This window comes from Lates calcarifer, unplaced genomic scaffold (genome assembly GCF_001640805.2).
Source record: "Lates calcarifer isolate ASB-BC8 unplaced genomic scaffold, TLL_Latcal_v3 _unitig_288_quiver_2221, whole genome shotgun sequence".
In the NCBI taxonomy this organism is placed as follows: Eukaryota; Metazoa; Chordata; class Actinopteri; family Centropomidae; genus Lates; species Lates calcarifer.
The window spans coordinates 1-10254 of record NW_026116435.1 but is presented as its reverse complement, the minus strand read 5'-3'; the positions used below and the strand labels follow the sequence as shown (position 1 = coordinate 10254).

General features: G+C 40.2%; 2 pseudogenes; both read left to right on the top strand.

The window, feature by feature from the left end:
* Positions 1 to 1954: 1954 nt before the first annotated feature.
* LOC108893052 (delta-type opioid receptor-like) lies at positions 1955 to 5950 on the top strand (annotated as a pseudogene).
* A 2670-nt stretch (positions 5951 to 8620) lies between these two features.
* On the top strand, positions 8621 to 10249 carry LOC108893051 (charged multivesicular body protein 5-like; annotated as a pseudogene).
* The last annotated feature ends 5 nt before the right edge of the window (positions 10250 to 10254 follow it).

Sequence of the window (10254 nt, the reverse complement as noted above, 5' to 3'; positions counted from 1 at the left end):
TCCTGACTATGTAGAAATGTAATTGAAGCAGATACCCAGAGCAGAAATGAGCTCATTTATTACTTAGTTTGAGTCAGCAGCCAAACTGTTTAAATTCTCTTTTTTTTGCTGCAGTAATGACTTTTGACTTTTCATTGGTTTTTCTCCTTATATTCACCATAATTCCTGACAAAAGCTCACAGATCCTCCACAGCCTTGAGGACTCAACAAATTAGACCATTTTACATCCTCAGACATTAGCTGCTCTGTAGTAGATTGGCTACTTCGGCTACTGACTGATGAACATGACTGTAAATCACTGTTACATAGTATTCACACAAAGCGTTGCCCTAATCCAGTTGATGTAGACATCTGTAAGTTTCTTTTTTTTAGTCTGATTGTGAGTCAGTGCAGCCTTAACGTCTTTAATGCAACTGAAGAATATGATCTAATGTCAAAATCAATCAGTGCTTACACTTTCTACGCAAATAGATCCCTCTATAATCATTTACTGTAATCACAAAACCATAGAATTAACCTTCGACACAAACTGAGCTCACACATTTGATGAAGGTGACAAAATGCAGAAATGATCAAGCTTAATTTTGCACCAAATAAAGAAACATTTAATGCATTTTTTGTGATATATGGGTTATAGGTGGACACATATATACTCCTCTTGTTAGCCAAAAAAGAGATACAGTTTGCTAGGTACTGACAATAGTGACCTTTTAATGGCCATTATTTAAATGCTAATTATTTATTTGTAGTTAGTTGTATTCATAAATTTAAAATGAGAAATGATGGCTCGTCCTTCTCACTAGTTGGATGGTTTGAATCTTGCCTGTGTTGGATCTTGGCCATATATCATTTCCCTTTCCTGTCCCTGTATCATACCCTGTCCACTAAAGCAGAAATTCCCTGAAATGTGCTGTGTTCAGTGAAAGTGCTTATGACCCTATCACTGCAGCCACCCAGGGCTGAATATCACCAGATTAATCCCCCGTGTCTTTCCTCAGCTCTGTCTCCCTCTCAGATTCAGTTTTAATAGACAGATAAAATGCACCAATTGAGTAATTGACAAATTCACTTTAAATGTGCACCAGAAACTGTGTTTTTATGATCCTGGACAGCTGCTGTGAAATTGATATGAGCATATTTTTAGATTTGGGAGGAGGAGATATTTCATGAAAATGTAATTCTTAACGTGGGTTCTCCCCCATGAACATATCTAATACCACAAATCAGGGACGTCTTTGTGAATGATGCTCAACAGTTTTTACTCCACTGTGACATAAGACTGTGGGAAGCCGTGTTCCTGCCTGCAGGTTATTGTCACCGCTCTGTCATCTCATATTTTGGGTGAAGCTCGGCTGTTTTGGCTGTGTGTGTGTTCTGTGTGTGTCTATGTCTAGCCCTGATTGTGCGCGCCCTCTCCCATCAGCGCGTCGTGTGCACGAGTGTCCGCAAAGCCGCTGCTGCTCCTCTCCAGGCGCGCCAGTACCATCCACAAACTTTGATGAGCTGGTAACCTTCACCAACGGCAACAAAACAAGCCGGGGCTGAATAATAACAGGAGGATACGGTTTTTAAAAAAGCATATACAGGCTGTCTGAGAGGAGCGGTCCACTAATTCGGATTGATAAAGGTCCAGTATAACGTGCGCGCTTTATGTTTACGGTGCGCATTTTTCCTGACGGCTGGCACTCCGTGTGTTTATTTCCGACTGTGTTTTGCATGATCTACAAGTGGCCCCAGAACCAAAGTGAAAGTTTGTGCATGTCTCACATTTTTTTGTTGCTATAATCATGCATATTTCTTCATTTTTATCAGAAATCAGATGTTGCTTTACGCGCGTTTCTGTGGCTCACTCGCGCCAGTTGCCACCTAACTTTACCCACCTTCTCCATCTCTAAAAGCAATAATAATTTCCCCCGTTTATCCACTTTTTCCAGCTTAACACACAGTGTTCAGAATGGAAGGCACTCCGGTTGAAATTTTCAAAGAAGACAATAAGTGCCTCTCTACGCTGTTGGAGGACTGTCCGGTCAATTCTTCAGCCTGGGCGTCCGGATACTCGGAGAGCCGCAACGTGAGCCACGATGATAACTGGGAGCAGGAGAGCATGTCTCCTATCATCCCCATCATCACTGCGGTCTACTCCGTGGTGTTTGTGGTCGGCTTGTTGGGCAACTGCCTCGTCATGTATGTCATCATCAGGTAATGTCATGTTTCAAGTGAATATAAGAAGTTTTTTTTTTTTACATGTTTCTTTATGTTGTACGGCTTCTGAGAAATACAGTGTAAGTTAAATTATTTTGGCACATGCAGAAAAGTAACTCTGCAGTATATATTTGTAGATGATAAAAACAAGAGGTCCGGGCATTTCTCCACAGCCTTTGTAAATGTTATTCCCTGTGGGAAAGGCAGATGACCTCTAGGCCATCTCGGTCTCTGTCAGAGTTCTCCTCCGTGCCTGCATTTTTGTTCTTAGATGCACTCTGGAGACGGATATCCACTTATGCAGTCAGTTTAATTGAAGAAATTAGGTGTGTTGTGTGCATATAAATGGCTGAGACAGCGTCTAAAGTAGTTGAGTCTTTCAGCTTGTAAGTCACAAGAGATGAACTGGAGTTGCATTTTGACCAAGAAGGGGTTAAATTTATGCTGTCACGTCTCATCCCACATTAAATGTGCAAGCATGGCAATATAGAATTGATTTCTGCCTCCTTCACTGGTTAAGAAGTGCCCAAACCTTCACAGTGGACCATTTTATGTACCCAGTAACCCTCCAGACCTCCAAAATATAATAACAATATCCAATAAATCAGCCCATAGTCCTGGACGTGATATTAATTATAGTTGAACAGTAGTGCCTTTATCAAGCCTGATAGGCTGCTTGCACCTCATTGGGCATTATTTATGGTGTGTGAGAGCAACAAATCTCCTCTGATGTAATGTGAAATGCAGCAGTGCCATCCAGAATGGCTTCGGTCCATAGACAACAATTACCTCAAATCAGATTGATTGCGTCGGCCCGTCGCTAGAAAGCCAATTTTATCACCTCAGTTCTCAGGAAAGACCGTTACGTTTTTAGTGTTTATTTGCCTCCGCTGAGGGCGATTTAACTGTAGGTAGAAGATGTTTATGTTGATTCAGTGTAAATGAATATCTCAAATTACCCCAAAACACGCCAAAGTCAACATAGGCCACTTAATAACGTTGAACCATAGGACAGTGCGCCTTATTGTGTCCGTAAAAAGGTATGTTTTATACAGTTAAAACTAATCTAATCAATATTATTGCATTACCATGGATCATTGCTGTGTAATGTTAAAGATGCTGCTTGTAGTGATGATACCACGGAGAGTTATCACTCAACTCTGCAGTTCCTCTCAGCTCTACAGAGCATTTTAGCTTCTTTCTGCTCATTGTTTTGGTTTGATGACCTAAAGCTTTATGATGAACCAACCAGTCTCACAGCTCTCACCAGGGTTGTTTCTATAATGCAGCAGGCAGCTGTACACTCACTGCACACTATCTGCCATCACTGAACGCCAAATTAGCAACTACCTGGTGAAATAGTGTAACATTTTGCAGCTAAAAAGCCAAATGTTTTTCTCTAGTAGATGGTGGAGACCAAAACAGAGCATGAATACTGGACTTACAGACTCTAAAGGAATAATAACTTTGTTGCTTGATCTGTAAAGACATAACTGTGACCAACATCACTGAAAAGACGTTTAAAGGAGAATGTTGACATTTAGTTTTTTTCCTGGGAGTTAAATGGGAAGCTTGACTCTCATTTTGGCCCATTAGATATGAAGCCTGCTAGCAGGCGGTTAGCTTAAGCTTGTTGATTGTGTTACCTTTGGACAGAGCCAGACTAGCATTTTCCACCCATTAGGCTTGTATTTACGCTAACCTAAACTAAGGCACTGTTAGCCTCACATCAGCATGACAGTTTGAGAAATCCAATTTCTGTGATCTGATGCACTTGAGATGACATTAGACATAAAGCGAGCACAGGCTGTCTGGTGCTGGTGGATAAAGAAACGAGTAATGGTAACAACTAAGTTTTTCACTATCTCTGTTTATTTTACTTCCATATGTGAAAAGCATGTGCAAAAAATGCATCACTTCCTGTGACTCATGACATTTTGTGTAGTGTTTATCAGAATAGGCAGTTCTGAGGGACCTTATTTTACATAATCTCAATGCTTCATTATATTCTGTAGGCGTCACCACTGGTAAAAATTAAAACTTTAAATTAAATGCTATCATAATGTAATGAAGGGAAAACAAGTTGATTACACATGATCTGCATCAGCAGCATACTATAAATAATAATGAAGAGTGAGGCAGGAAAATTACATTACTGATTCAAGGAAGCAGTGTGGACAAATGACAATGTTTAATTCATAATGAGTAGAAAGTAGGAAGGTCCTCTACAGAGTCAGCCAAGCAGCGTACTGCTGCCACGGATGGATGGTTAGCTCTGGTCATCTCTCTCCTCGCTTTTTTTTTTTTCAACCTTGTGTTCTGCATATTTAACAGGTACACGAAGATGAAGACAGCCACCAACATTTACATTTTCAACCTAGCGCTCGCCGATGCCCTTGTCACCACTACGATGCCTTCAGAGCACGGACTACCTGCTGAACACCTGGCCTTTGGCGAGGTGGTCTGCAAGGTCTTCATCTCCATCGACTACTACAACATGTTCACCAGCATCTTCACCCTCACCATGATGAGCGTGGATCGCTACGTGGCCGTGTGTCACCCGGTGAAAGCGCTGGACTTCCGCACTCCAATCAAAGCCAAGATGATCAACGTGTGCATCTGGATCCTATCCTCAGCTGCGGGGATACCTGCTTTTATTCTGGGTGCACCCAGACAAACAGCGGTGAGGAAGCACTTCCGCTGTAAAGGTTTCTGTCACTTCTGCAGGCGCTGCAGAGCCACTTCAAGCACGTACTGATAGTATTTTTAAAGCAGAAACATATTCCATCAAATCCATCATCAGTTTTCCATTAACCACACATCATGCACCGCCTGGATATAGATAATGTAAGAAAAATGCAGAGATTAGAGCAGAATGTTCCCATTGGAGTGCAGATTAGCTGCTCTGTAACAGCTTGCTAAATTGATAACAGAAAGTCATAAAGTGGAATTTTATTTATGATAAAGCGCAAGTGCACTTCATCACTGAGTCTGCTTTTATATTCCTCCTTCCCTCCCTCTTTCTCCTCCTGCAGATATAACAGAGTGTGCCTTACAGTTCCCAGAGCCGTACGTGTACTATGACACACTGATGAAGATATGTGTGTTTGTCTTCGCCTTCGTCGTGCCTGTGCTCATCATCACCGTGTGCTACTCCCTGATGGTCCTGAGGCTGAAGAGCGTCCGGATGCTGTCCGGCTCACGGGAGACCGCAACCTGCGCCGCATCACCAGACTCGTAGTGGTCGTGGTGGCCGTGTTCGTGGTCTGTTGGACGCCCATCCACATCTTCATCCTGGTCAAGGCGCTCGTGCGTGCCTGAGACCACAGCCATCATGGCTGCCTACTTCTTCTGTGTGGCTCTGGGCTACACCAACAGCAGCCTCAACCCCGTGCTCTACGCCTTTCTGGATGAGAACTTTCAAACGGTGCTTCAAAGACTTCTGCCTCTCAGCCAAACTGAAGGGAGAGAAAGTGTCGGGGAGCAAAAAGACCCCAGCACCGTGAGGGAGGCCGCCGTTCCCCTGGAGAACCCGGGACTAGTAAGCCCACATGACTAGCAGTGGAACTGTCTTCAATTTCCCATATTGGAAAAGAAGACTCACATGACCTGGGCTTAACCCACATCACATCAACAATGTAGACTGCAATTTTGATTCGAAGGTTAACCAGTGACAACATTAATATGATTTCATTTCAGAGTTCAATGAAGGTTACCCTTCATTAATTATATTCTGTTGTTTCCATTAATCCACACAGAATCAAAACACCAACCTTCTCTGCATGGCAACTCTTCCTCTCTGCTGTTGCTTTTGCCTCTTTGATGAATTTATTTGCGATAATGATTGTGCATTTATTATTTAAACTTGCAGGTGGCTGTAAACTGGACGACGGGTTTGTTTAAGCAGGAAGAAGAAGACCAGATGTGATTAACACTCTTCTTTAACAGTATCTGTTTTAAAATAATTCCCAAATATTCCTGAGAAGGAGTTAATGCTGCTTATTAACTATATGGATCACAGAGCTGCAACGGTAAACTGATCAAAATATCTATCTTTTAAGCAACAATGCCAAGCATCTGGTGGCTTCAGCTTCTTAAATGTGAGGATTTGATACTTCTCAAAGTCAAATGTAATAGTTAACTGAATATCTTTGGGTTTTGGACTGTTGGTCAGACAAAGCAAGACATTTGAAGATGCAGGAGCAGCATTTTTCTCTATATTTTGATTTTATACAGGCAAAACAATAATTCTAGGAAATAATCAGCAGATTTCTCATTATTGAGTCATGATTAATATGCTTTTTGAATCTTTCTTTTCTTTCTTTCTTTTAACTGCATTTTCTTCATTGCCTCCATTTTTTCTATTGCCAAACGTGCCTCTAACAGTCCAGGATAAAACATGTCTGTAGCAGCAGAAATGATTTCATACTGAATGGGGGTCAAACAGTTAAGATGTCAGTGGCAGCTGTGTGAATCACTGACAGCAGGTGTGTGCCAAAACACTCTCACCTCTGGTTGACTGACTCATGTTAGACTTTGAAATCAACGAGAGGTTAGTAAAAAAAAAAAAAAAAAAAAAATCAAAGTGAGTTTATCAATGAGAAAAGTTAAAGGGTAAATCCTGGACTTGAATGTGCATTTAAAATTTGACAGAGGGCTCTCTATCAGCTTTGACTCTGGAATTGTGTCCAGATCAATAAGTTGTTCCATTTATTGTATATAATTCAATCACCTGTGCTGTGTCTGGCTTTTACCATGATACACATAGTCCTACTGCAATGTTATCGTAGAGAAATATTCTATCAGTGCGATCTGAAAATATGAGTATCTGTTTTAACAGGTTGTTTAATACAGTATATTCTGTCAAATGTACAGTATGACAGTATGTGTATGATATTTTATATAGGCTACAAAAAAGAAAATCTTTGCACAGACATCATTGAAATATACTGTATTTGTAGCATGTCATATGCGCGATGGACTGTGCTGTCATTTTGAATGTACTGCAAATAGACTCTATTAAGTAATGGTATAAACTCATCTATATCATTAGAGAAGAACTTCAGCTAGTATTTACTATATTTCACTCTTGTGTTGCTAAACCAGAGCTCTGTGGGTTTGGGATAAACCTTTTTTGAAACTGTTAACACATCTCTAGCCACAACATACAGAATGTACTGGCAGTAAAATAGATATAGCACAGAGGTTCCCTTACTTGACAAAAAAATAAAAGGCATTATTCTAAGAAACTTCACTGTGATAAAGACATCATTATTATTTTATCATTATCAGTCTATGTGCTTATCAGTTAAACCTATTGCTGTATATTGGCTTTGTCTGCTGTCAGGCAGATGTATTGATCAAAACATCCTGTCTGTAAAGTGCTTGATATTAAAGCCAGTTTAACAAATCTACAATGACAAGCTCATCTTGTTGTCAGTTTGAATTTGTGAACTCTCTCTCTGTGTGCAGCAGTTTTACACAAATACCTCTCTGCTGTTACTCTGCATCATTACCTTTGGATATCTCATTTTAAAAGACAACTCTGCACCTCGCTGTGGCTTATTTGAAACACAGTTTGATAGGAGAGTGGATCATTTTGGCACAGAGATGAGTTTTGGTGGGAGGTCTTGTACAGGTTCAGATGTATTGTTTCACTGTGTGCCAGCAGCCCTCCAGAGGACAGACAATGACATTACTATAATACATGTGGTCTGGTTAAAAATAAATAAATCCCACAGTGACTGACAGGTTCATGAACATATCTTGGCATTTGCAGAGGCTTCACTTACAGCCCTCTATATTAGTACTTACATGATTGACAGAGAGTATATAACAAGAAACACTAGTGGGGCATGGCCTCACAAATGTGCTGCTTCTCCACCTCATATTATCCTGAATTGTGTCCCAAGAGCAAAAATGAGCTGCTGGGACCCTGTTAATGAATAATTCTTGCCTCTGTCTATGTACAATATTCCTGCTCCAGGTTTAGCAGTTTAGAAATTTGCAAGATTTAAGCTAAATAATGAATAAATGACATTTAACAGCCTGAATCAAAGCCTCCTTAATTATATTAGAACCATATTACAGCTTTAATTTTGTCTGTTAATGTTGTTTACTGCATCCCGGCCACCCTCCTGGTCGCCTAAAGCAGCATTTTATCCTGTTTTTATTTACTAGTCCAAAGCAACCAAGCCAAACAACAGTAAGTTAATAACAAAACCAACTATTATTTTTAATGTAAAGTGCTTTAAAACAAGCATGTTATGAGGGATTTAGCGGAAATACAAACAAACAAATATTTGAACATGAAGCAAATGAACACACTTAAAAAGCCTCATTAATTATAAATAAACACAGTAAACAGGGCGCTGTGCAGGGCGCGGCTGAGCGAGTCATGATCATGTGACCCTCTGACGTCACGTGAAAGTCTCTTCCGGGTGTTTTTCCCTCAGCTGGAGCTGGACGGTGACAGCGAGGTAACGCAGCTTTCTTCCACGTTTTAAGCCTTCATTTCGCCAAAATGAACCGTATATTTGGCAGAGGAAAACCCAAGGCTCCACCAGCGAACCTTACGGACTGCATAGGAAACGTAAGTAGAACGTTAAAATAAGTTTTTTAAATGTTGTCTTTAAGAAAGTACACAAAGATGGATCCCCTCTCGGCTGGCTCAGCTAACTGTTAGCCGACTTTATAAACAGTAACAGCTTTATGAGCAGTTGCCATATTTAACCGGCATTTTGTCATAATAACTGAGTTTAATACATCATAAATTAATAATGAGCTATATTATTAGTAGTAGACATTATTATCCAAGCAGGCGTTTCTACTTAACACGGTGTATTGATTATATCAGTCGACAATCAGGGCATTTAAACACAACAATCTGCTTCTGTTCAGGTTGTGAATCAGTGTTATGTAATTTTGAACAGGAATTTGATAAACTGTCAGACAGCAGAAACCATGTTATCCTCTCAGTGAAACGGGCGACATCAACCAGTTAGACAGGTTATTTGTCAGGCTAGAGCTATTGTTAGCTGACTGGAGTTGACTTGAGAGGAAAACTGGCGATACATAGTGTTTAATGGGCATCAATAAGACTCAAGAAGCTACTGTGTGTAAAGGAACAGTCTACAAAATTAGAGAAGTCATCCTGGGCTGTATTTATGTTGTAAGATGCCTATAAAGTGAGCCTATTGGTAATAACCCATAGTCTCACAAAAGCTGACATCCTGTTCTCTGTTTTCTGCTTTAAGGTTGATTCTCGGGCAGAGTCCATTGACAAGAAGATCGCCAGACTAGATGCTGAACTTGTCAAGTACAAGGATCAGATGAAAAAGATGAGAGATGGGCCTTCGAAGGTGAGATTTCATGCCTTATGCTGCTGTAAAACAACAATGAGAACAGGCTCTTTTCTTGAAATCATCTGCTAGCACCCAGGACCAAAAGTCCAGTCAGCTCAGATATAAGTTTAGAGTGAGTGTTCACAAACTGTTGTCTTTTGTTTTTAACGACACACATGCTAAGAAAGACAGAAATGACACTTTTCTAGTATGTTACTACAAGAAAGATGAACTTTTTTCTCCTAAAAAGCTCTTTATCGTTTAACAAAAGAAGTCAGACTTCTCACATGGTGAATACCCAAAAAGTAAGTAGTAAGTAAAATTGTATTGTTGGTATAAAAAAGTACTGACATTCAAAACCCTACCCTCCTCATCATGTGCCTGTATTCAGTTCCTGTTTATTGTTGATCATCTGTTTATATCACTTGTTAAATATTCTCATTTTTCTTCTACTAGAACATGGTTAAACAAAAGGCTATGAGTACTGAAGCAGAAGAGAATGTAAGTACTTCTACTCCACAAACCTCAGTGATGCTATTGTTCAGTAGTTTTATTACCAAACAAATCCAGTTATATTTCCATATTCAGCGATCCTAAAAGCCTGACTAAATGTTATTTTTGTGTCCTCCAGGTATGAGGGACAGAGAGATAACCTCATGCAGCAGTCGTTTAACATGGAACAAGCAAACTACACAATCCAGACCCTTAA